This window comes from Girardinichthys multiradiatus, chromosome Y (assembly GCF_021462225.1).
Source record: "Girardinichthys multiradiatus isolate DD_20200921_A chromosome Y, DD_fGirMul_XY1, whole genome shotgun sequence".
Lineage (NCBI taxonomy): Eukaryota > Metazoa > Chordata > Actinopteri > Cyprinodontiformes > Goodeidae > Girardinichthys > Girardinichthys multiradiatus.
This window is the reverse complement of record NC_061818.1, coordinates 9,503,124-9,529,733: the sequence shown is the minus strand read 5'-3', so window position 1 is coordinate 9,529,733 and position 26,610 is coordinate 9,503,124. Positions and strand designations below refer to the sequence as shown.

The following is a 26,610-nucleotide window of genomic DNA, read 5'->3' as shown; positions in this document are numbered from 1 at the left end:
GTTTTTCTTGTGAACAGCGATCTTTTTTAAAATTTACATTTCTGCTGCATAAAACTCAATGAATACCTTGGCTGGGCTTATGTTTTGACAATACCACAGCTGTCAAAAATTTTCTCAGAAAAAAAATTGTAATTTAGAAGTTTTATTCTCATATGTCGGATGCATTCTGGACTAAATCCAAACTGAGCACCATTTCCAAGATTCAGAAATACAATAGTAGATCACTAGAAGATTCCTTGGTTTATATTTTTCCAGTCAGAGGATTCATTTAAAATCCAATTATGCTGCTTCTGTCTGAGCTGTCTATTTATGCAGTCAGTACATGGTTGCAATCAGGAAGCATTAGCTCTTATATGATTAAAACAGGCTCCTCCTCCCTTACTCTATCATTCACATAAACGCCTGTTCACTGAACATGACTGCCAAAGAGTAAGTCAGTTATAACTGATTATTCACCATGTTCATGCTCACACATTTTCTCTCAACAGTTCCGACCAAACAGCTCAGTGGATGCATATTTTTCCACTTTGCTGACAAAATGTATAAATGAAAAGAAACTAGTAAGCTATTGATATGGTGCAGCTAATTGTTCTACATATCTGTTCAGATTAATTAAGAGGTTTGAGAATTTGACAGCAACCCCGCACAAAGGAAACTGAAGAAAGTTTTTTTTAATGAACTGAATGCTTTACTTTCTGGGTTTTAGACTGACGTCTCTGTTGTGATGCATTGGTTGGTTAGGCATTCAGGGGTTTGTTGTCTACCACTTCCTTTCACTTGTCCTAAAATGTTTTGCAGTGCCTGTAATTCTATAAACGTTTGGAAAGTTTAATGTGTTTACAGTTTGCAATAATGTAACATGCTAAGGATTTCCTACCTAATTAACCTGTTAAAACATAGTAATCTATTATGAAGTAGATTTACAGAATTACTTTTCAAATTCTATATCAAAGTACAAAAAGGTTTAAAATGAGCACCATTTAAAAAGCTATTTACATGCCAATTTAATTAAGCTAATCACATCTTTAGAAATAAGTTGTGTTAAATGCAGAATGCAAAAGTGCCCACAGACAGACAACATGTGGTGACTGATGTGCTGAAGTGGAGGAGCACCTGCCACCTTAAAACCACATAGTGCCGCTTGGTGTAGTTGCATTTTTAACTCCTGCATTGCTGCTCAGTTTCTTGCTGTTTTTAACCAGATCGGGGACGCTCCTGAGCCAGCATGCAGTGAATCTGAGGAGCTTACCTCATGGTTTTATTCTACGTGTCACAGTTTTGGACTCTGTAGCTCCACTGAAAATCAGGCAGCCTAAAACTAAATCTGGGGCCCTGAGTGAATCACCAGACAGGACAGGAGCACCGTCAAGCTGAGCAAGTGGAAAAAGAACAAACTGCAGGTGACAAAATATTAAAGGAATGCTGGCATCATTTTCAAACAAGTGTAAAAAAAAAAAAAAAAAAGCCAAAAGAAAGCTTTTCTCTGATAGTATCCTGTCATAATCCTGGTGTTTTTTTTCTTTTCATAATTTATTGAAAGGATCACATCAACGAGGGCCTCAATGTCACTTGCTAGTAGTGACCCATCAGTCTCTGTTGTTAACCAGTCTGAGCCTGTGACTGTCATCCTTACATAAGATTGTTGGTCGCTTAAAGCCTGCAGGTTCTCCACATGATGCTGTTTCTCCGATCTTCAGGCCGCCGCTACAGAGCACTGTTTACTAAAACCAGCCGCCACAGAGACAGTTTCTTCCCCCAGGCTGTTTCTCTGTTGAACATTCAATAAAGTACAGAACAACAGCATACAGATGTTGTAAATGCACCTTTTTATTATATATGTGTATATTGTACATTGTAAATATGTATATTCTGTAATGCAATAACAGAACAAAAGAGCAAACTGTACCGGAGTCAAATTCCTTGTTTGTATGTACGAACTTGGCAATAAAGCTGATTCTGATTCTTCTACCTCTCTGCGGGCTTTTGTTCTTACTATTGCTAACAGCAGTTTGTGTAAAGTTTAAAGCATGCTGTTGTTCAACCCTTTTTCTAAAAAAACCTGCTGTAGATCCCAGCTTTTGCTAACTATAGGCCAGTTTCTAAACTATTCTTCATTTCTAAAATTATCAAGAAGGTGGTTTATGATTAGTTAATGGCCTTTTTGGAAGAGCACAATATTTAAGGTTTTCCAATGTGGTTTTAAAACTTTACACAGCATCAAATTAGCTCTTTTAAAAGTTTTTAATGATGTGTTTTTAGCAACTGATTCTGGTGACTGTTGTTTCTGTCCTTTTGGATTTGAAAAATGTTACTCTATTGTTTTTGTAAGTGGGTTATCATCAGGGACACACTAATCGACTGGTTCAGATCATACTAGGAAAATCGAACTTTTCGTGTTAACCTTGGTAGCCACTGGCCACGTATCATCCTCTATCATTTGGTAGTGCCAGAGGCCTCAGTTTTGGGGCACCTTCTTTTTGCTGCTTGGCTCCGTATTGAGGAAGCAGAATGTTCTGTTCTGCTGTTCAGCTGATGATAGATTTATATTCTGCTTAAAAAGAAAGATGTAAACTGCAGCTAAAATGTCTTGAAGACTAAAAGACCTGGATGGCTCTCAACTTTTTAAAGTTCAATGAGAGTAAAACCGTAGTCATGGTTTTAATGACACAGCTAAGACTCCTACTACTAAGTTTGGTTTTTTGGCCCAGTATAAGTTGGCCATTACAAACCTTGAACTTAAAGTGGATGCTGATCCTAAATTTGACAGCCAGATCAGGGCAGTTGTGAAATCAAGTTTTGTTTTTATCATTTAAGGCAGTTGGCTAAAATAAAGCCCATTCTTCCTAGGAGGCACTTGAACAGTAATCCATATCTTCATTACTACTCGGCTGGATTACTGTAATGCACTTTATGTGGGAGTTAGTGGTTCTTCTATTGCCCAGCTCCAGAGAACAAAATGCCGTAGCACGTCTCTTCTCTTGTAATCGCAAATATGAGCACATTTCTCCCGTTTTTGTCTCACTCCACTGGCTGCCTATATGCTTTTGGATTCATTTTAAAGTTGTTTAGGTTAGTTTTCACTGCATGACTGGTGGTGTGTTTTTTTAAAAGTACTTAAAATGTTTGTATTCTGTGTATGTGTAATGGCATTTGTAATTTTAATGTTCTTATGTATTCTGTACAACAGTTTGGTCCTTGTGGTAGTGTAAAGTGCTTTATAAATAAAGCTGGATTGGATTGAATTCATTGTAAAATACAATTTTTATTTTATAATTTTATAAATATTTAAACTTTAGTGTAAATAAACTAAATGTGTACTGTAACAAATGTTTTATTAAATGTCTTGTTTACCAATTTGCTAACTCATAAAAAGGACTCAAGAATTAAAAACAAATAAAACAATATTGCAAGTATGGTTCCTTTTTTTTATTTCCTCCAAACAGGAAATATCAGACCTTTCTCTTGTAAATAATCAACTCAGCAGCAATCTTTAACATTTACAAAATTAAAAAGAAACAAAAAACAACACAGAGTGTGGAAATCATAAATATTCACAGTATCTGTTCTGAATCAATCACAGCTTCTCTTTAGGAATCCTCTACTGGCACCCCCGTGTGAGGCAAATTAAATTCCTGACTCATTTCCTGTCAGAGGATGATCTCATTCATTTCAGGTGTAACAGTACAGGTTCTGTTCATACGTAATGCAGCTGCTGGTGGTTTTCAGTGTGTCAAGCATGTGCATAAGCAACCAACTTAAAATTATTCAAAAACATTCTGAGCCTTGACATTTGATTTTGCACACATTTGTTTTTGTATTGTGTTTAAAGTGCTTTCCTTCACAACTTTTTAGCAAGCCTTTTGGGTTGATGCATGTCAGATATGACAATCTTAATGTGATACAGAAAGTACCCTGGAATAAAAATAAAAAAAACCAATTATTGCAATAAACCCAGACACCTTTTTGGTCAGGAAAGGAAAACATTCAAGTATTTTTGTCTCACAGTAAAGAAAATGTAACAGAGCAGCAACTCTTCTCCATACGCCCTACTTTTGCTGCTTGAAGACTTTTTTGTGTAGCTCTGGTGTGGCCTGTCCTTTTTCTATCAGTATGCTTCTTTACCTTCTCTCTGTTCATCCCTGCTGCTCCTGCGGCTGGCAGATGAACGGACGCTGCTGCTGCTACTGCTGCTGGATCTACGTCGCTCATCTAGTCTTTGGGCCCTTTCCTCCCGACTCCCACTTTCTTGCCCACCCACCACCTCAGAATATTCTCTCTCCCTGTTGCCATCTCCTAAAGTTTTCCTCTCCTTTCCTGGCTTCTCTTCTTTCTGTACCCTGCTCTCAGTTCTGTTTTTGTTTTGCATTAATTCCCAGTCGATTAGGCCTCTGAGAGCCGGCCGGTGGCTTGAAGGAGTGCGTGCCTCTGTCCCTACAGTAGCTGTAAGCAGGTGGTGAGTGTTGAGTCCCTGCAGGTCGATCTTTATAACCGTAGTCTGCTGCTGGACGCTGATAACTATAGTCAAAGTGGTCTTTGTCTTTACTACTAAAGTCCAGGGATGCATCTCTGTGTCTCTTGGCTGCATTTTGATCAGGCATATAGGTATATCTGGAGGATTTTCTGCTGTGACTTGAAAAGCTCTGGACACTCTCTCTTAGCAGTCCTCTGTTCTCTGTATCGTTTGAAACTGACAAATGAGATGAGTGAGACGAGGACAAATTTCACTTTGACACTGGGGCATCCCAGTCTCTCCTTTCCTCTTCCCTCATTCCTTGCTTTGACCTCTCACTCTCTCTTCGTCTTTCGTTTTCCCTTGTTCTCTCTTTGTCCCTCTCTCTCTCACTGTCACAAGAGGGAGCCACAGTAGAGTATGACCCCGATGAAGCAGAGTTTCTTTCCTTCTCCTGGTCTCTGCCTCCCACGGCCACCCTGTTCCTGTCTCTCCCTCTCTCCACTGATCTGAGACTCTTCTGTTCATTGTCTCCCACTGATTCAGTGTTGTTCCTCGTCTCTGATGGCTTAGGCTGAGTCGCTTTAACTTCTCTTGTTGTCACATCTTTTTCAATTTTCCCCCACTTGGAGTGAAGTACCTGAGAAAAAGAAGTCAAGTGTGACTTGTACAGAACAGATCTTTCATCAGAGGATAATATCTAGCACAATGTTTGCTCTGACAGAAGAAGTCGCAGAGAAAGCTTGTTAGATGCAGTCAAAGTGAAATGCCTAAAAGCATTGAGTTGCTGCCATGTGATTGGCTGATTAGAAATTTGCGTTAACAAGCAGTTGGACAGGTGTACCTAATATAGTGGCCGGTGAGTGTATGTGTGTATATATATATATATATATATATATAATCTTTTTCATTTCTAAGCACATAAGGAAGGCAGGTCAGATGAAAAGCAACCTCTCAGAGCTTTCTTTGTTAGGAAAGGCCAGATGATGAAAGATCAAACCTTTTTCCCAAAGCATCAGCTACCAAATCCTGTAAGCTGTGGAGTAGGGCTCTATAGATTAAAACTGAACCCAACAGAGGGAGAAAAAAAGCTAAGCAAAGATCATTTTCAGCATCCACCAATCACAGATTTTGTAGCCATTCCCTGGTTTTATGTAAGGCTCTGACTTGCCTGTACAGATTAACTGTTTTTTTTTTTCAATGAAGATCTACAAATGGCAAAATATCTTTCTTTAGGAAATCAGTAATTGAACTGTCAACAATAAAGAACATTTTTAATATAAACTTGTTTTCTTCAAAAACAACCCAAATTTATAGAGCATCCACAGAAATCTCAAATTAAAATAAAATTCTCCAGGTTATGGGATTTAGACATTTGACTTTTGGGTGAAATTTCAGGATGAAGCTAAAATGAACTTTAACCTTTACAGGTGAACTTAATGTGACCTTTTCTAAACTTTTGAATGGACATGTCCAACAATGTTTCAGTACTTTTTGCACAACTTGCTGTTCTCTAACAAGGAGCCGAATTCACAACAGGTGTTTGACCTATGAATCAACCAATAAATCTCCTGGTTCAATCAGAATCGGTATTTAAACAGACACACCCAACAACTGATTAACATCACCTCGCTAGCGAGGCTTCAAACAAAATGTTCTCAAAAAGAAATGGCCACTGAGCTTAGAGTTTCCCAGAGTGTCATCAGCAGGTTCCAACGGAGATACAGAGAGACTGGAAGCGTCACAGAAAGGCATAGAAATGGACGTCCTTTGAACACATCCCACACTGATCAACTCTTCATTGTGAGCAGTGCCCCGTAGAACCAGATGAAACAAGTTGTTGGTCCGGTCATAATGCAGCGTCTTCTATAACAACAACCCTAACAGCCCCAGTATATTACCTGTGTAGGTTCAGTCTGTGAGACTTTAGCTCGGCCCTTTGACAGATCTTCCAGTAGTTTTTCCCCTGCGGTCATCTCCTGTCTCCCTTCAGTATCACTGCTGTTGGGTAAAGAGGTTTTAATGCATTTACAACAAACACAAACAGATTTATAAATCACTAATACTGTTGTAAAATGAAGTAAACAAAATAGTGCCCTGCAAAAATATTTACACCCCTTAAACTTTTCCACATTGTCACATTAAGTCGAGCTCAAACTGTATGATTATTGGTCCTCTGGTTTCTGTTGTTTCTGTATGACTACTAATTATATTCAATTATATACAATGACAGTCAACCACCAACAAATACCAAGTAGCATCAGAAGTTGTCCACCACTGGAACTCTCTTGTCCTCTTTTTCGGAGTGATGAGTCTACATTTCCTCCTACTAATCCTCTCCCTCTCTTCATCCTAACGTCTGACTGACAACTGCATAAACACCCTAAACTTCTTCATGTACTGTTGGACTGGTATCTGTGTCAGACCTTCCCGGCGTGATTCTGCTGCAGCGACACATTGTACAGTGTGACAGAGGAGATCCTTTCAAGCTGTGAGCCAACCTAGTGTTGGTCCAACACAACGTAGCGCATAATTTGAAAGGAAAATGACACACGGTTTTCTGAAAAGTGTGGCGTGCATTTGAATTCAGGTCCTTCTAATTAGGACCCTCTCAAAATCCAGTGTAACAAATCATCATCGGAAGTCACCTAGAGCTCGGGAAACTTGGAGATTTCTGCCCGATTTTACCACCGATTCCCATTCGGGGGAAGTCTGCATCAGTCTGTACTAGCTGTGGTCACACACAAAAAAAAGTTGTTGGTATAAGATGAAGACTAGAGTCTGCAAAAATCTAAACAGAACCGACCCGACCTCAGGTGCAGTCAAACTGTAGGTAGTGTGAACTGATTACCAACCCAACTGCAAAGGCATGCTACCGACAGCCAAGGAAAAAGAGAGGCTGGGAAACGATTGCAACTATGAGCCCATTTTTCCTAAAAACTTTGCAATGATGCAACATTCTAAACAAACACAAAACAGCAGTAGCCATAATGCAAACTGTCAACTAATTAATCCCAGTGACAAAAAGAAGCAAGATAAAAGAGACAGAGAGACTAGAATACAGTAAATAATAAAGGACCTCATTGAAATAATCCAAATAATTTAGATATTGAACATAAATTAGTAAATGTCTGAAATGTATAAAATAAAGAGCTTTAGTTGGGGCTTAATTTAACTTTTTACTTTTCTTTTCAGTCGGTTGTGGCGGATGATCGTTTACGTTGAGCCTGATTCTGTTAAGAGGGTTTTCCTTTCTGCTGTTGCTACATGCATGCTCAGTATGAGGGATTGCTGCAGCGTTAACGACACAATGCGAGCAATTGTCCACTGTCGCTACATGCTCATCCAGGAGGAGCGAATGCTGCAAGTCACTGACTCGAAGCAATCTGCTTCTTTTTAACCAATGAGAGTAAACATCCAATTCCACTACAACAAATTGAAGTTTCTGGTTTTAATGTGACAAAATGCGAAAAGTTCAATGAACACGTTTGTAGTTGTATAACAAGGTTGAAAGAAAAAGCTAATGAAGTCAAACAAATGTGTAGTCCCTTATTAACTATCATAAATGATAAACATGGAGTAATTCTGACCTGCTGTGTTTTGATGCGTCGTTCTGTCTATCATGGAGGTTTTTTGGTTTGCTTCTCTGTGAGCTTGACCTCACTGCTTTGTCTTCCTTCTGTGCTTCACCTCGGTTTTCTCTGCTTGTACTGCCTTTCTCTACTTGTGTTAGGACCATCTTCTGGTCTCTGCAGCCATCTTTTCCTCTATCTGCCTCTTCTTCCTTTCCTGTCGTTCTCTCCTTCTTGTCTTCCAGTCCTTTCAGTGCACAGTGCCATAAATCTAAGTCCTCCTCCCCTTTCTTGTTTTTCTCCCCATCCTTTTCTTTCTCTCTAGGGATTTTCATAGACACATCCTTATGGTCAACATTGGAGGTAGCTTTGTTTCCTGACTCTTTAATCTGCTGCAAAATAGATGGCTTCTCTTGTGGCAGAAGTCCAGGGCTTGATTCTTTGTTTTCGTTTACTAAAGTTTCTGTATTTTCTTTCTTGAACTTTTCCTCTGTATCACTAGATGGCTCTTTTCTTTCCTGAGTACTAACCCCCGAACTAGAAGAATTCTGTTCAGTCTTCTCGTCCTTCCTTTTCCCATCCAAGTTGATGTTGATACTTATTTTCTTCTGAGAAATCACCTTTATCCCTCCTTCCCAGATGTCTTTTTTAGTCAGAGGCGATCCATTGTTACTTTTCTTCTCTGTACTTTGTGTTCGTCTGTCAGAAGGCTTCAAGGATTCACGTTTAAGGCTGTCGGGCTGTTCTGCAGTTTTAGGTTGGAGTTATTTGTTACTTTTAGTCTTGCTAGGGATATCACTCGGTTTGTTATTTATCTCCTTATCCTGCTTTTTCTTCTTTTTGTCCCGCTCAGGAGTCTTGCTGCCTTCAGGGTGTTGATGTACTTCTGTGCCTAACCTATCTGAATCTGTGCTGGGCTTGGTTTTGTGTTTTCTTTTTCTGTTTTGACAAGAGTCTGAACCTTTGCCTATTCTTGACCCTTGCTCCCTTTCTAAGATTTCCTCTTTGGGTTTTTCTTTTTTGTCTTTGTCTAAACGTCGATTTGGTTTCAGAAGAACTTGGACTAATTTTAAGGAATCGCTAGGAGTTTCTTTGTGTCCTACTGGTGAGCCATCCTTGCAGCTGTTTGGTTCAGTGTTGCGTCTCCTCTTGTCCTGCCTGAGAACATTTATGGAGCTTGAAGAATCGGAGGACACAAACGTCTCTGGCTTCTTCTTTTGCTTATGTTTTAGGAGGCTACAGTCATCAACTTTTTTCTTTATTTGTGGATTGTCATCCGTTATCATTTCTTGAAGATTTATTTCCTCACTGCTCTTTGTTAGAAAGTCTGGTAGACTGCTAACCTTCTCGGTGCCCTTCTCCAAGTTGTCCTTCAACTGAAGCTGGGCTTCTGATGGTGCAGAGGGTCCATCATTGGAAGAATGAGAGGGTGAAGACTGGCTGCCATTGGATTGAGGGGATGAAAAGCTGTCGCTTGAGGGGTGACATATTGGGGAGCAACGGTCATTTGAGGAATGAGAGGAAGAAGAGTGAATGTAAGTGGAATCCTCAGATGTTGGACAACCATCATCCTTTCTGACTGTTTCTCCCCCTTGTTTTAGGTAGATAGAGTCCTGAGTATTTGGTGGTGGTGGAGGAGGAGGAGGAGGGAAAGGCAGCTGGTGAAAATGGCTGATACAGCTACTGAAATATTTTTTATACCATTCTTGGTACTCCTTCTTCCACTGAAGGTAGCATTGCCTCTCCAGCTTCAGACCACTTATATCATTCAAACCCTTAGAACGTGAGGATTTTCTTGCCTCCCTGGATGAGCGCTCCCCTCGCCTCTTTGAGCTGTGGCTGCTTAAAGCTGACCTCTTGCTGTGGTGGCAGTTCTTCCGGCTGCGGTCCGAGGACATCTTGGACCTAGAATGGGAGCCACTAAGAGGTGAAGAAGATGAGGACGGCATGGGAGAGCGAGACCGTTTGTAGCCAAAAGACCTGGAGTGGTTAGAGTGGCTGTGGAAGTCTCTGTGATTGGTGTTAGGAGAGCGATGACTGAGGAAAAAAAAATAAAAAATGGAGTTGGACACCTCTACTCAAAGCAATACATAACGACTGCTGTTCCCTTGCTGGTCTATAGATTCCAAGGTACATCTTTTTCAAAAGGTTAAAGATATTTCTTTTTTTTTTAAAAACAACACTCTTGAACATTAAAAAAAATGTAGAGTTTTATATGTAGCTGGACTTTCTGGAGGTCACACTTAATTAAGTTTGATCAAGTGTTATTTTTTGATGCATTTTGGAGAGCATGCCAAGCTTTCTGTACAACTTGTGGAACTTCATCACATTAGATGTGTTTTGCAGTTCAACATTTGACCAGTACATGAAAACTGAATTATCCTTACGTTTAATATTTCAACAAATTTAGGACTTGAAGTATGTTTAACCGTTTAACCCTACCGTTAAAAAGCAACACTCAAGTAAAGCACACTGTTGGTACAAAAGCTTTCAAAGCTAAAGGAGAATGAGTAAAAACCTGATCCTGCCAGAATTTGATCATAGATGAAAATATTTTTGGCAGATCATCAGCATATTTTAATCCTTCACAATCTAACATAATGCCCACACATAGTTTAGGAGAAAACAAAGTAAACAGAAAACAACCCCCTTCCCGCGCCGAGCAGGAGAAAGAAATACCTTGATCTGGACCGGGAGCGGGAACCAGAACGACTGGATGACCCAGAGTAGGAGCGGGAAGATTTGGATTTGGAGGACTTTGAAACAGAGTGAGAAACGGACCGTTTGTGAGGTGACCTGTGTAACAGAAAAGTGAAAATTTATCGAGGAACCATTTCCAGCATCGGCTTAGAGAATAGATTTGAACAATTTTACAGAAAAGTCTGACTAGCAGCTTTAATATAAGTCACAAATGCTTGTTATATTGGATCAATTTTAGTTATTCGTTTTACAAAGATAAAAGGGTGTCCTCTTTTAAACAAAATCATTTGCGACGCATTTACGCTTCTTCTCTCCAAAGCAAAACGACTAAATTAATATCCTCCAATAGCAGCTGTGGTTTTTGCAGGTTAAAATTATTTGAAAAAAGTTGCAAAAAATATGATCTACTATTAGATTTTCAAAGATGCAAAAAAGGGATATAAATGTTCCTGAGTAAGAATTGTTTGTTAAAAATGAGTGAGTCAGGCTACAGTATTGCATCACTGAAGTGCAAAACATGGCTGCTTGAGATAGGTGTGAAACATCTGAATATTTATGTTACCTTTCCTTTTTCTTTCTTTGAAACCTGTACCACTCCTTAGGGATTAAAACTGGGATAGAGGATGTGGAAGAGGAGGAGCAGAGGGAAGGGATTGGGGCTCCGGGTGGGATCGGAAGCTTCCAGGTGGGTATGGTTGGTGGGTATCCAGGGAAGTAACTGCTGAGAGGCTGGTGGGTGTGAACAAATGTGTGAAAAGGAGGGGAGGGAAAGAGAGGCAAAGGTGTGGCTGGTAATGAAGAGCATGATGATGAAGGGGAGGACGTTTTAGGCTGCTCTAAGCTAGATTCAGTCAAGCTTCCAGCAGGATATGTGGAGGTGGAGCAGATGCTGAGGGGGGGGGAGAGTAAAAAGGTATCAGACTCGGAGGCAGAGCACAGAATCAGAACCAGAGAAATTCTTGAACAAATATGACCATACCTGTCCCTAGAGGATGATCTAGAGGGTCTTGTAGTTGAATCTGTGGATTAGATGAAAAATATAGAACTACTCATTCATTAGAGCTCAGAGTACTCTACTGTGTAATATCTATTTAATCTAATTACCTATGGACACAAGAAAATATCAAAACAAACAAAAGAGATCATAAAACTACAAAAAAAAAAGCAGTTTAGAGAGTTACTGACGTGAAGAGGATTGCCTTTGATTCACACAGTCTGTCTGAAGCTGTTCTGTCCCTTCCATAGAGTTTACCTGAACAGACAGAAACATAAAACTTTATCAGGAACACACAGTATGGTTGTGTTTTATTGACAATGAGTCTCCTCACCTGTGAAATCAGCTGGGATGGAGCATCAGGGGAATCTCTGTCTGAAACCAGGTCAGATGGAGCGACGGTCTCTAAGCTATCATGTGTCTTTTCTAATTCCTCCCTGAGAAAAAATATATATAAACTCATCAGCACCACATGAATACTATCACTTATAATGGAATTACCACTGTTTATTCTAGTAGCACAATCTATCAAGTTTAGGAAAATACAACCTTCAATTACAGAACATTTATTCAGTGGAAAAATATATTAATGTTTAATAAATTCTCAGGTGCCCCCATTATCATTCAAAACACATCTAAGTGAAGCATTTTTTGATTTATACAAGTTGATCAGTTTTCTGAAGTTCTTATTAGTAATCCATAACTTTCTGTTTTTCTGTCTTAGAAATATGACATGACACCGAGGCCCATTTCTTTTAACCAGCTGGTCACAATCCTGGATGAGGACCCATATTTATCTCGCCACCACGCACACTGAGGAGGATTGGAAAGCAAGATGGAAACATCTCGAAAGATCACTGCTGGAGAACTACGGCAAAGAGCAACATCTTGGGGCCACAGAGTCTCCATAATACCCATTAAAAACCATCAACATGCCAGCTGGTTGCTTGGGAATAATTTTAGGATGCATTTGTGTCCCACTGTCACAAACAAACACACAGACATTCCTAATCTCTGCTTGAAGTTTAACTGGAACTGTGGGCTTTGGCCAGATGAAAGCCGGCAGCAAACACTCAAGTACCGGTAAGTATGATCTGAAACGAAGGATGAATTTGTAGAAAGGCACCTCATGCCCACAGGGGGTCTGTGATATTATGACTGGGTTTTTCTTCCAAAGGACCCAGGTAAGCTTGCTTAAAATGCATGATATCATTTACATGTTGAAATACCAGATTTGAAATAACTTTCTGGTGACCTCAACCGGTGGGTCAACAATGGGTTTTTGGGTAGAATAACAATCAAATTACATATGATTAAATCAAGACTGAAATGCTAACCCAGAATAAATACAATAAATCAATCACATTCCATAGCCATCTCAGTAACCACACCAGAAAACCGAGAGGAACCGAAGAGAGCTTAATAGAGGATCCAGGACTCTGGATGATCTAAATAGATAAGGCAAAAAGGCATGGCCACGGATCCCTCTCACTCCATCTCTGCTCCAACCTCATTAGGTGTTACGGAAGTAGTACAGGTACTGTCCCATTTGCATAGGGACATACCAACAACTGTACCACAAGTAAAATCTGTTGGAGATTTTTTGGTGTGGCTGGTTTCAGGTTGTGTGATAAAGCAAACTATAATTTAATCAAAGTTTTTGATCCAAATGAGAAAAAGGAGCAACAACAAATCCAAAAAAAACCAGCAGTCAAGCATGCCAGTAATCCTGTCCATGAACAATGATAAATTGTAATGACCAGTTAGCCAACATGTAAGCAGGGCAAACAATGCCTTCACCACGGAAATACACTCCATTAGAGTACAGGTCATACTGTCCTTTATCAAACATCACTGTTTATGTGTGATAACATACTTGTTGGGTATCACAGCAAGGCTTTGCTCAGGCTGGGGAGAAGTGTTCTCAGAGGAGTTTCCAACAGGGGCAGGCTCTGGAGTTGCAGGGGGCCCATCAGTGCTTTGTGGTAACGATGGGGACGGTTCTGGTTTAGGCTTGTTCACAAGAGACTCCTGATATCCAAACAAGACAAGAACAATTAACTGGATGCAAAACAACTGCAGAAAAGCAAATTTTAGTATTTTGAGAAATTATTCTAACTTCACAAATGTGCCAGATACACACATAAAACTTCATTTCTAAGTATATTAATTACCTGCTCAGCGCAGGGTGACTGGAGAGGTTTCTTGATCTTGTTCTGAACGTTGGGACGGGTCAGAATCAGGACAGGGCTTGGTTTTGGAGCTGTATTCTGAGACTGGGTAGCGACAGACATCGTTCTCTGGCTTAAGCTGCAGCCTAGATCTTTTTTTAAATTGTTAACAGCCTGCGTTGTGTGTTAGAAAAATAGTCAAATTATTGAATTGCATTTGCATACAAGTAGGGAAAAAACATATAGTAAGCCTAGGGTAACAGAGATATTAAAGTATTATATTCAAGTTTTCTGTTAATTTACCTGTCTAATAAATTTATTGGCTATCAAGGTATCAGGGGAGACATCTGATTGGCCACATGTAGGGCACAGATGGTCCTCTGACTCAAGCAAGGTAGTTCGAATACCTGGGGAAGACAAAGATGTTCAGTGGTAAACAACTACTAAATGTTTCGAAACATGGGCTTAGCAGCTTCTATAATTTTGGGGGAGACAAACTGGTTCTTGCTCTGCAGGTATAGATACCACAAATAAAGTTATTTAGCGTGTGTGTGTGTGTGTGTGTGTGACAGAAACTCACAATCGTCACAGTAGCTGTTTCCACAACAGGGTATGACAACAGCATCACTCAGCAGGTCACGGCATATTAAACAAAGGAGTTCATCAGGTATGGGCTCTTCCTTTTCTTCACATTTAGGTTGCTCTTGTAGAATGAAAGGAGGCTTCTCCTTCTTTCCAACAGCATATACCTCACTGTGATCAGAAACGGAAAAAACACTAAATCACTTAATATGACAAAATATCGCAAGACCTTCCATATATAATAAACAGTTCAACCAAAACAAACATTTAAAAACAATGAAACTTTGATGCACACTTACGCATCCATGGCAGGAATTGCATAGCGTCCACAACTGGTCAGCATGACTCCTTTAATATTGGGATCGTCCACCTCAACCATGAAGGAACGAGGGATTCCCGTGCTCTTCTTTATCCGTGGAGGAGCTTCAACATTTTTATCCTGCAGTCAAACACGTTCTTTTACATTTATTGTAAAACATTCAAGCAAGGCTTGTTGTGGAAAAGCAGAACAATGGATACATATTGCTGTGGTTAGCAAACACCCACCCCAGTGTATTTAATCAAACTTTGGAAACCACAAAAAGAAAACAGCAGCCTAAACACATGGTGGCCTGTCAATGTTGTACATCTACACTAATGTCCTCTAAAACGTCGGTAACAAGGCAGCACGGACAGACAAGACTCAACTGAGGTTTTCTGTCAAAAATGCAGAAAACTTCAACACCACCACTCACAAAAACGTCAGCACAGTGGAGGTAGCATCCTGGTCTGTCTGGATTCATATTGCTAGCACTTGTCTTTAACCAGTGGTGCTCAAAGTTAGTCCACAAAAGCAAGTGTCCTACATATAGAGAGGGTAACTAAGCCATTTTTTTCCGGTGTTTTAGAGCTGAGACACATCTTAAAGTGAGCCCCGGCTCAAGGACAGAAGTTGGACATCCCTAGTTAAGGCTCTATGTATTAAGGGTGTTAACGCTAAAATGTCGCAGTCCGGTACGTATTCGGTATGCTCCAATCAAGTAAAATTATTCACTTTCCAAGTAAACCCAAATTGCACATTTTGTCCATAAAACTGCTGGTTTGATCTTCATAGACAATCAATGCGCATATATTTTATTTTATTATAATTTTTAGGTAGTCATTTTATACCTTTGTGTAGAATAGTGCTTGTTAGTTAGGTGAAGGTTTTGGACCAGAATAGTAATTATATCGGGGCTATATGGTTTCAATACATATTCACATATATAAAGAGAAGCGTTTGTGTTTATTTCATGCAAGAGTGATTCATCTATCAAAATAAGGTCAAAGTTCCCCCACTGTTTGGTGAAGCATCTGATTAAGGAGTGACATTTAGCGTGGTTTGGTTAATAATTATCAGTTATTAATGATAATTAACTAATTGTAATTATTAAGTGCTTTGAGCCCATAATCACCAAACCAGAGTGTGGTGATTACTGAAATAATAGTCAACTGATTTAGTAATAGAATAATTCAATTCAAATTCAAAAATACTTATCAATCCCAAAGGGAAATTAAATGATGTTGTAGCTCAGATACAGGTTTCTTCAAAGAACTGTTATAGAAATATATATATATATAAATATATACTTGAGGAGTTCTGGATAGAGCATATCTACAGACAAAGGTTTTTCAGAATATTTGTAAAATGTATTATTTGTACAGCTTTGGCTTAATTTACTCCTCTGAGTGGGTTGTTCTTTCAGCAAATTGCATGTTTTAGAGTCTGTATACTTTAGTTAATGATTATTCAATTACTAAAAACTATTATTTCAATAATCGATTAATTATTATTAACTGTTTCAGCCCTACATAAAACATGAATTAGTATGTTGAAATGAGCTGATGAAAACAAGTCATTTCATTCAGAATCCGTCTCTGAGGATCTAGCGGTGGAAACATTTCCAATCAGCTCCTTCTCAAACTGGTTTTGAAAGTGACTCCACAGAAGGAAAATGCTAAAGCGGGGCTACTCCCCCTGAGAGTTGTAGCTGGTTCAAATCGGTCATTAAGCTAGCGTCGAACTGAAGGTTCACCATTAAGCGTGGTACCCTGCAGACTGTCCTCTGAAGTCCACCTGCAGCTGTTTAATTAACCTCAGGAGGTTTGAACATTTTACTGTCTGCACAGCTACATCAACACTGCTGTTAAAAGACACGCCTCCTTAAGTATGCTCAGGTGAGACTTAGTATAGAAAAAAAAAAGGCTAATAATCGTCGTATTATTAAGGTGCTAGGAAATGTTTTTAAACATTTCCCTTTGACAGGCCAGTCATATCGTTATACACATTTGATTACTGTGCAAGACTAATGCCAGCCAAAGTCCTTTGGTTGGGGAAAAAAGGAAGACCACCACAAAGTTATCCCCCTGGCTAGTTCTTGTATACTAGCCAGAACAGGCCTCTAAAATCTCACAAAAAATAGATCATATACATTTAACTTATCTGCAAATCTGGCCGACATATCCATAAACACTGGAGATGCAGGTCAGTCCAGAGTGCATGACATGCACTTGCCAAACTCACTGGACAGTTCCTGATGTGGTGTCCAGTGTTCCCACAGCGATAACAGGTATAGTTCTCTGGAAGGACAGGGCCAAGCTTAGAGTTCCTACAGAAAAAAGGGAAGCATTAGGGGACGGACATGACACACACCGAATTGTAGGCAGCAATACCAATTCTGGATTAATGGATAAATGAGTTAGTATATTAAAAAAATGCCCTGAAAACATCCCTCACTTCATAATTTCACAGCTGGACTGATTCATCATAACCCTGATCTTATCCTCTTCTGAGACATCCGCTTCTGCCAAGTTAGCCAGCTGCATCTACATTAATGGATGATTTAAAGAATACAAGTAAAGTTGGGTTTATTGCCATTTATTTCAAACTGATACAGAGACCCCACAACCCTACAAAATATTCATGATGAAACCAGGCATACCTTGGAGAAAAACGACAAAGCCCTGGTAGTTCTTGAGTCACTTATCTGGTAAAGTTGGAAAAAAATAGAAGTTTGAATTACACATCAAAATTAAACAACCAAAAAAAAAAGAATGAAATTATAATTTCCTTTGGGATTACTAACGGACCTTTGAATTGAATTAAACCTGCTCTTGTGAACTGACCAGTATTACAATCTAACTGTGGATAGAGTGGCCCCTTTAAAACTACACACTTTGACCTCTACGTAATCCTGAAAACGAACATTTTCTTTGATTTTAGCTTATGCAGCAGCTATTAAAGGTTCATAGTTAATGTCAGTGTCATTTGTGTGAGTGTGTGTATATATATATATATATATATATATATATATATATATATATAAATGACACTATCTTTTTGAAACAAATGCAACAAAATAGGTAAAGAACAAATAAAATATCAAAGTAAATAATGGAAAAATATTGATTGCTCTACAACGATAATTGTGTGCAGGTTTGTCACAGGTAGTCACAGATTGTAATTATGGCTTTATTTGCTTTAGCTTTATTCAAGATAAATGTTTGAGGACGTAAATCCTTACTGGAACGAACAAATTCAGGAAACCTAAATTGTAAATGACATTATATTGTTGGCATACTTTAATTTTTCTTCTTAGCCGACAGGAAATGATGCCTGGTTTCTTAATTTTCGTTTTAATAACCTAAAAAACAGTGGCATGCATTTTCTCAATCCCCCACTTCTCTAATGCTTTCCCACTAACCAAATTAATTAGGTGACTTCTTACCTGCTGTTCTGTGAACGTTTGTTAAAGAACATTAGGCATCAAAGAGCATCATAAGGACCAAAGAAGACAGCAGATATGACAGGAAGAAAGTTTAAAGCAGGAATATTGCATTAAAGAATATCCCAAGCTTTAAACATTTTACGCAGCCCTGTTAAATCCATCGACTGAAAATGGAAACAGCATTGTACCTAGCTAATACATGGCCATTTACATTAACTGGGAGACTGGCCAAGGAGAGCAATAATCAGGGAAGAAGCCAAGAGGTAACTCTGGAGGAGCTGTAGATTTCCATAACCCCAGTGGAAGAAGCTTGATACATGTGGGGTAAACCAACACAGTTAAAACACAGTGGTGGCAGCATCATGCTGAGAGGATCAAAACAAAAACTTCTAATTATTTGTAAAAATGTCTAAACCTAGATTTCCTTTTCCTTCCACTTGACAATCTTGGGCTGACTTTGTAAGATACTTAGTATGTTGTGGATGTAATGTGACCAAGTGTGTAAACATTTAAATGGTATGAATACCTCTGCAAGCCACTGCATCCATGGGCCATCACTACACAGATAACAGTAAAAAACTAAATAAAATAAAGGGCAGGATAAGTTTGTATTCTTGTCCATATTACAACAAAGGTGTTCTTTGGTTTACCTTCAATGCACAGAACATTGAATTAAATGTTTGATTATGAGACAAAGTCAGGTAAATGAACTGTAAAAAGCACTCGGAACGTCACACAAATTATTACAAATTACTTTATTGAGAAAGAAAACAAAAGGTAAAAGGGAAAGCAATCCATGTGAAACTTAAATTATTAAGAAGGGAAGACACTTCACCTACTGAAAAACCAGAGAGAACATTAGGTCAGAGAATATCAATTTATATGTGCACCATTTAAAGGGTTTTATTTTACTCTAAATTAAAAGTGCAACATGAAAAAGGTCACCAATGTAACACTTAGCTTAAGGACTAAAGTTAAGCCTGAATTTCTGATCCTTAAAGCTAAAAAATAAAAAAATCACTTTAATCTTCCTTGATTAGACTTCCTATGTCATTAAGCATTAGCATGAAACGTTTCAATAATATTCTTGCTGATTAAAAGCAAGAAGAGAAAACAGCTCAATAAAAATACCTTTTTAAAAAAAGGATCCAGTGGAGGTGGAACCTTTTTTTGTTTGGAGCTGAGGCAGTTTGTGAGACCGGTGATGGTTGTCAGCAGAGCCATTAACTTCAAACAACGGTTGGGTTTATCAGCTGTGAATAGCTGGCCTTCATGATAATGTCCGACCCACCCGTGGAGCTCTCACGCCCCAAACAGAGATACTGAAAGAGGTTTGACAATGACCAGTGTCTGGTGACACAGCAGCGTGTTTGAATAGCAGCTGAGAGGTTAGCAAAAAGGAAACTAAACTTTCCTGCATATTATTTACAATATTTGCGGTTCCAGGTGTTTTTTTCTTGCAGAAAGAAAACCTAACTATAGCTACTCATTTTTGACAAAAAAAAAGTCTTGATAAATATTTTGCTTGTTATATAATTTGTCGTTTACACCATATAGTTCCTGTTGTGTTGATGTTAAACGTAACATTACTGGTTTAAAATATGTGCTGGGCTACCTACTTTTCTGTGGGATCCAAAGGCATTGGGAATATGGACATCTGATCTTTCTCTGAAAGACAGAAGAAATTATGTTTTAATAAACTGTAAAATGGAGATAAAGAATGTATTTACACTTACCAAGCAAGTGGTAAAAGAAAATCTGCCGCTTAGTTTGAGTGGGTGGGGTGGGGGTGCATATTTGGCTGCCTTTTGAACAAATCAACTGGAGGTCTTCACTCTTCAAATACAAAGTCCATTTTGTCCTCTTCCAGGTAGTTAGTTTTACACAACCACGAACATTTAAAAAGTTCCTGCTTTAAATAAATGAAAAGTGTGCTGCTAAGCGCAATGTCCCTTCACCTTTCAATCCTCACAGTATTTCTAAACAGACAATGTTTTGTTTTAAAAGAGCATTAGAAAATCTAGACATACAGTCAGTGTGAAAACGCAGCAGAACAGCAGCTATCGTCACTGACACACGAGTCCGCTCCAATTACAACCTGATCTATGAAAAACCGCAAAACAACTATAGCTGAAAATTACTGGAAAACAACCAGATATGTTCCATTTAAAGATGCAGCAATCCTAACTACTGTGTTAGTGTTGAAGCAATATCCCGAGTCAGTATAGCAACACAGTCTACGTAATCACACAGATTACAATTTCTGCTAACATTAAACCACATAGCTGATTGATAAATCCTACTTATAATTACCTACCTTAAACCCCATCAGAAAAACCATTTACTAAAGAGTAATTAAACAGACTTTTTGTAACGCTGTTCTCAGAAGCACAATGTTTGGGTGTTTCGTTGTGTGGAGCGGCCTCATTCATTTCCACTAGTTATGGGCCAGTTACTGGTAGGTACACCAAGGTTTTAAAAGGGCAGTAGTTCTGGGGAAAGCATTCAAGTATTTTAAGTGTATTTTATAATGATAATGTTTGGTAAATTGCATAGCAAGCACTAGCCTGAAGGCTGTGTTGTACGGATTCATTCTGTTGCCTTGACCGCTGCATGCCGCATTTGTTACCGCAAACCTGCCACATGTACAAAACAATGTTAATGAAGTAAAAACAGGAAGTACCCATGTGTTTGATGCACACCAACTTTTCTGAATAGTTTTGTTTATTGCTATTCTAAAATCCCCTGTTGAATCTCAGCCTGACTACTGGCATTGAAGGTTTCTCATCAAAAGGGAAGGCATGTAGGCAAACAAGGCTGGTTATTGTCTACTACTGCAGAGATGCCAACATTAATAACAATTTAAGAATTCAACTGCAAAACTCAAACATACACACTTACTTGTGGTTGGTCTTGCTATGTGAACTGGACTTTCCAATGATAGGGATTCTCCTGACTATGACAGAGGAGCCTTTGGGGATGTGAACACCATCTTCTGTGAACTCTGAGGGGGCAAGAGGATCAATATAAATGTTAAAAATACTATTGCTTGTAAAAGAATGAAAGATTTTATTTCTGCCATTTTTAAACACAGGTTTTTGAAATGATTCTGAAACTACAAGCAGAAATGTGTAAGGATAAAAATATTTCACTACCGTTCCCCATGCTCTCCTAGAGGACTGCAATGTGGGTTAAAATACAGGCACATCTCAGTAGAGCGGAATATAATAAAGACAACTTGTTTTACTGATTGAAATCAAAAAGTGACACTCATATCTGTTCATTACACAGATCATTCAAGTCCAACATAGAGTTTCTCAGAAAATTAGATCAAACCAGTTATCTACCTCTATGAGCTTACTGGTAACTATGCCCATGCACAATACAGAAAAAGCAGTCAATACTTGGTTGGACCTCCTTTTGTTTGAATCACTGCATCAATGCAGCGTGGCATGGAGGCTATCAGCCTGGAGCTTTGCTGAGGTGTGATGGAAGCCCACGCTGCTTTCAGTGTGGTCTTCAGCTGGTCTTTGGGGTTGAGTTATCTTCCTCTTGACAGGACCTCCAAGCTCTTGAATAGGCTTTGCTTCGCGGTCTCTCCAGGCGGCAGTTATCCCTGCTGCTCGTCCACCTTTTCTTTTCGCTTATTTTTACATTAAGATTGGAACCAGCACTCTGAACGGTCAATTTCTTTAGCAATGACTTGTTGGGTCCTACCCTTCATGAGAAAGTTGTCAAATTATGGGAAATCTGTGAAGTCAGTCATCAGAATGACTGAAGAGACTGGGTCAAAACAACATTTCTGTGCATTAAAAAAAATGGTCTTATGGAATATTTTAATTTTGAGAATGTGAATTTTTGCCTTTAATTAGCTGAAGACAAAAAATAATCAAAATAACAGAAAAAGACAGTAAAATATAAACACAAAGACAAATCTACGCGGGTTTCACTTTTTGAATTGAATTAATAACTTTTTGATAATATTCAAAGTATTTGAGGTCCAGCTGATTTTACTCATAAATGTGACATTCCTTCAATAAGACCATCCGTCATCAGTTCTCACAGATTGTTTTACGTAAACATGCAACGTAATGTAACCATATTTGTCATCCATGTTTGTTAAGATAGAACAAATACAGGCAAAAGCTATTTATCCATCGTCTATACCCATTAATCCATGCAGAGTCATGGGTGGCTGGGTGGGGCCCATCTCCATCAGTGATTGGAGGAAGGTAGGGGAACAGCCAGGACAGGTCCCTAGTCCATCACATGGCAATGATTTAAAGTAACAAAGAAACCTTACAAGTCTTGTTTTTGGACTGTGGGAGGAAGCCAGAGTACCCTGAGAGAACCCACGCATATAAAAGGAAAGAAAATGCAAACTGCAGGACTGGAACCCAAGACCTTTTTCTGCAAGGTAACAGTGCTTGCAGTACCACTACGCAGCCCAACATATTACATATAAATACATTAAACCAGACATGTCAGTGTTTTTCTTTCCATTTTAAACAGAAATACACTGCTATTGTTTTTCACTGGTATGTATATCTCTAAACATAATGCTTACTGTGATGGTAAATTATTCTGAATAGGGAAATCTTATTTTGCTGAGTTATATATACACACATACAGGGGTTGGACAATGAAACTGAAACACCTGTCATTTTAGTGTGGGAGGTTTCATGGCTAAATTGGACCAGCCTGGCATTGATTGCACATTGGACCAGTAAGACCAGAGTGTGAAGGTTCAATTAGCAGGGTAAGAGCACAGTTTTGCTCAAAATATTGAAATGCACACAACATTATGGGTGACATACCAGAGTTCAAAAGAGGACAAATTGTTGGTGCACGTCTTGCTGGCGCATCAGTGACCAAGACAGCAAGTCTTTGTGATGTATCAAGAGCCACGGTATCCAGGGTAATGTCAGCATACCACCAAGAAGGACGAACCACATCCAACAGGATTAACTGTGGACGCAAGAGGAAGCTGTCTGAAAGGGATGTTCGGGTGCTAACCCGGATTGTATCCAAAAAAACATAAAACCACGGCTGCCCAAATCACGGCAGAATTAAATGTGCACCTCAACTCTCCTGTTTCCACCAGAACTGTCCATCGGGAGCTCCACAGGGTCAATATACACGGCCAGGCTGCTATAGACAAACCTTTGGTCACTCATGCCAATGCCAAACGTCAGTTTCAATGGTGCAAGGAGCACAAATCTTGGGCTGTGGACAATGTGAAACATGTATTGTTCTCTGATGAGTCCACCTTTACTGTTTTCCCCACATCCAGGAGAGTTACGGTGTGGAGAAGCCCCAAAGAAGCGTACCACCCAGATTGTTGCATGCCCAGAGTGAAGCATGGGGGTGGATCAGTGATGGTTTGGGCTGCCATATCATGGCATTCCCTTGGCCCAATACTTCTGCTAGATGGGCGCGTCACTGCCAAGGACTACCGAACCATTCTTGAGGACCATGTGCATCCAATGGTTCAAACATTGTTTCCTGAAGGTGGTGCCGTGTATCAGGATGACAATGCACCAATACACGCAGCAAGACTGGTGAAAGATTGGTTTGATGAACATGAAAGTGAAGTTGAACATCTCCCATGGCCTGCACAGTCACCAGATCTAAATATTATTGAACCACTTTGGGGTGTTTTGGAGGAGCGAGTCAGGAAACGTTTTCCTCCACCAGTATCACGTAGTGACCTGGCCACTATCCTGCAAGAAGACTGGCTTAAAATCCCTCTGACCACTGTGTAGGACTTGTATATGTCATTCCCAAGACGAATTGACTCTGTATTGGCCGCAAAAGGAGGCCCTACACCATACTAATAAATGATTGTGGTCTAAAACCAGGTGTTTCAGTTTCATTGTCCAACCCCTGTATATACGCACATACACACGATCATGTCCTACCCCATTGTTTCCAAGTGTGCCACTAAAAAAAACTGCTAGAAACACAGAAGCAATCTGGACGCTCCAACCATTAGAAATATAATGGGATGAAAATGGGATTCAGCTTAGTTTATATTTGGACTTGGTAAATTAAGGAAGGCTGAAATAGTTTGCCTCTCTATAACATAGATCTATTTGATTAAATTTGCTTTCCTCGGCGAAGTAGTAAGAATGTTTTTTTACTTCTAAATCAGCAGCTTTTGTCCCCAGGAATGAAATTAAGGTTGAAACAAAATTAAAAACAGAAACACCGACAGGAACTCAGAGCACTACACCTTGCACCATAAGGTCCGTGAATATACAGTGCCTTTGGAAAAGTAATCATACCCTTGAACTTTCTCACATTTTCCCATGTTATAACCAAACCTCATCCAACAGACCGACAAAAGATGTAACAGAGTTGTTAAATAATGCAAAGTTTCCAAAGTGTTTTAGAAACTGTAACCCATTTATAATTTCTCTTCCACTTCACAGGATACACCATTGGTCTGTTTCACAAAATCCTAATTTATTCTAACATAGAAGTCTTTAACTGTAAAGAAAGAAAATGGGATAAAGTTAAAAGATGCGAATACCTCAAGACATTGAAGGTCACTCTTTGTATCCTGTCATTGAATCCTGAATCTACTGTTGAAGGGCGTATCTGCCCAGCGTTGGGTCTTTTCTAAGAAAAAGTCATTAAAAGAGCTTATGATGGATTTCCAAACTCATTTGCAGAATGCTGACAGAGACTTCACTGATCAGGTTTAATCTGCACCTTTTTCCTCTCCCATTTGCTTCTGCTACCGCCTTGGATTGTGCCTTTATCTTAAACCATATGTCTGGGGCTGTATTTAAGCCTTTTGGTCATGACTAGTGTCTGCCTTTTTTTTTTTTTTTTTGCCATTTTTAAATCGACATCTCCTGCTGGATGCCAGCGCTGACACCACTTATCTACCCACGTCAGGCCGTTTAATGCATGAGGCGTGAAAGCTGCAGGAATGTTTGCTCATTCATTAAACCTCTTTTGTCCCGGCGTGACTGTTCTGGAGCCCCCAGTCAATCTGAAAAAGAGGTGACGGGAAGTCAGCTCCCATTAGACAGCTGTCAATGCTGGACCACGTGTTTTTTTTTTCAAACTGTAAACCGTCAACCTGTAATTTAACTGTTAAAGAAAAGCAAAAATAAAGCATATGAAACTTCCATTTACATGCATTAGATGTTTTATTTTTTTACCTTCTTTGGTCTGTGCGTTTGTGATCTGCAGGTCGCAGTCCCCGGCTCTAAGCTTCTCCCTGGCCATGATCTGCTTTTTCAAGTCAGTCAGCAAGATGTTCGGCCCGTCAAAAACCACTGTGTCGTAGCTGAGTTTGGAGGAGAACTTATAATGAATATGAGCCATGCTGAAAACAAACTAAACGCCCGATTCTGGAGTGTAATGAAGCTCGGCAGCTGGTTGTCTATCTCCTTTGATTCTACTTGCAAGTGTCAGAGGTGAAGGGGGGGCTAACCGACGTTAGCAGCAGCAGCAGTTTGGCAAAGAGCGTCGGTGGTCTGCCGCTAACAAGCTAGGTCGCTGATTGACTCCAACTGCCGGATTTAAAGTGGGTCTCACAGGATGACATCTCCCGGTTTCAGTCGGAACAGGTGCGGAGACTCAACCCGGACCGCATTCATTCAGTTTCAAGTCTACTTTTAACTTTTATTCGCTCTAATGTCGCTTTCAATCCCGAGGAGAGTTCGCTGACTGAAACCACCAGCTGTTTCCACAAGCAACGGCTCGTCAGCAAAGTGCACGCGCCAGCCCGTGCTGCGTTCACGTAAACTCCGCACAATACGACACCCGATTCTCTGAAACGCGTTTCCCACGTCAGAAGTCTGAGTGAAAACATGCCATAGAGTTTAGAGTAGCTAACGCCTAAACCTATTCAAACTATTATCATATTTCAAAAATGTATATGATTTTCAATTCAACTATTTATCCCGCTAGATTATATAAGCACAAAACAGTATTTAAAGAGGCGCGTTACTTCCCCCTTCCCCTCCCCTCCCCTCCGAAAACACTGGATAACTTTTAAACGCTCATTTTTATCACTTTTAGTTTAAACACAATATTGTTATTTTTAATAACATAAAAAGTACATTTTGCGTTAAAATGTCAACACGGGGCACACTCCAAAACCTGAAGGTCAACAGAACAGAAAAATTAACATATAATAACTTACAATAAAGACTTTACATCGTAATGTAAAAATTTTGAGATCGCAAATATAAAATCACATCATAACTGTGAATATCTCCGTTACAATCCAGTTGTTCACCGGTCTACCAATGTGCCAACTAAAGAATCCACTAGAGGGAGACAAAGCACAATTTATTTTTGGTGTATTGCAAAGACCAGACAGATTAATTCTTGGCATTTATAGAGCAGATGAAACATACGTAGTTATTAAGTT

The 26,610-nt window shown here is 39.4% G+C and overlaps 1 long non-coding RNA gene and 1 pseudogene across 1 annotated transcript in view; one reads left to right on the top strand and one right to left on the bottom strand.

Annotated features, from left to right (window-relative positions):
* LOC124864122 overlaps nt 1–12,803 on the top strand; it is a 38,551-nt gene extending 25,748 nt beyond the window's left edge. Inside the window, exon 3 of the long non-coding RNA XR_007037265.1 lies at nt 12,441–12,803. This is a non-coding gene — a long non-coding RNA (uncharacterized LOC124864122). The remainder of the gene's footprint in view (nt 1–12,440) is intronic.
* On the bottom strand, nt 3,690–26,488 carry LOC124864121 (annotated as a pseudogene).
* Nucleotides 26,489–26,610: the final 122 nt, after the last annotated feature.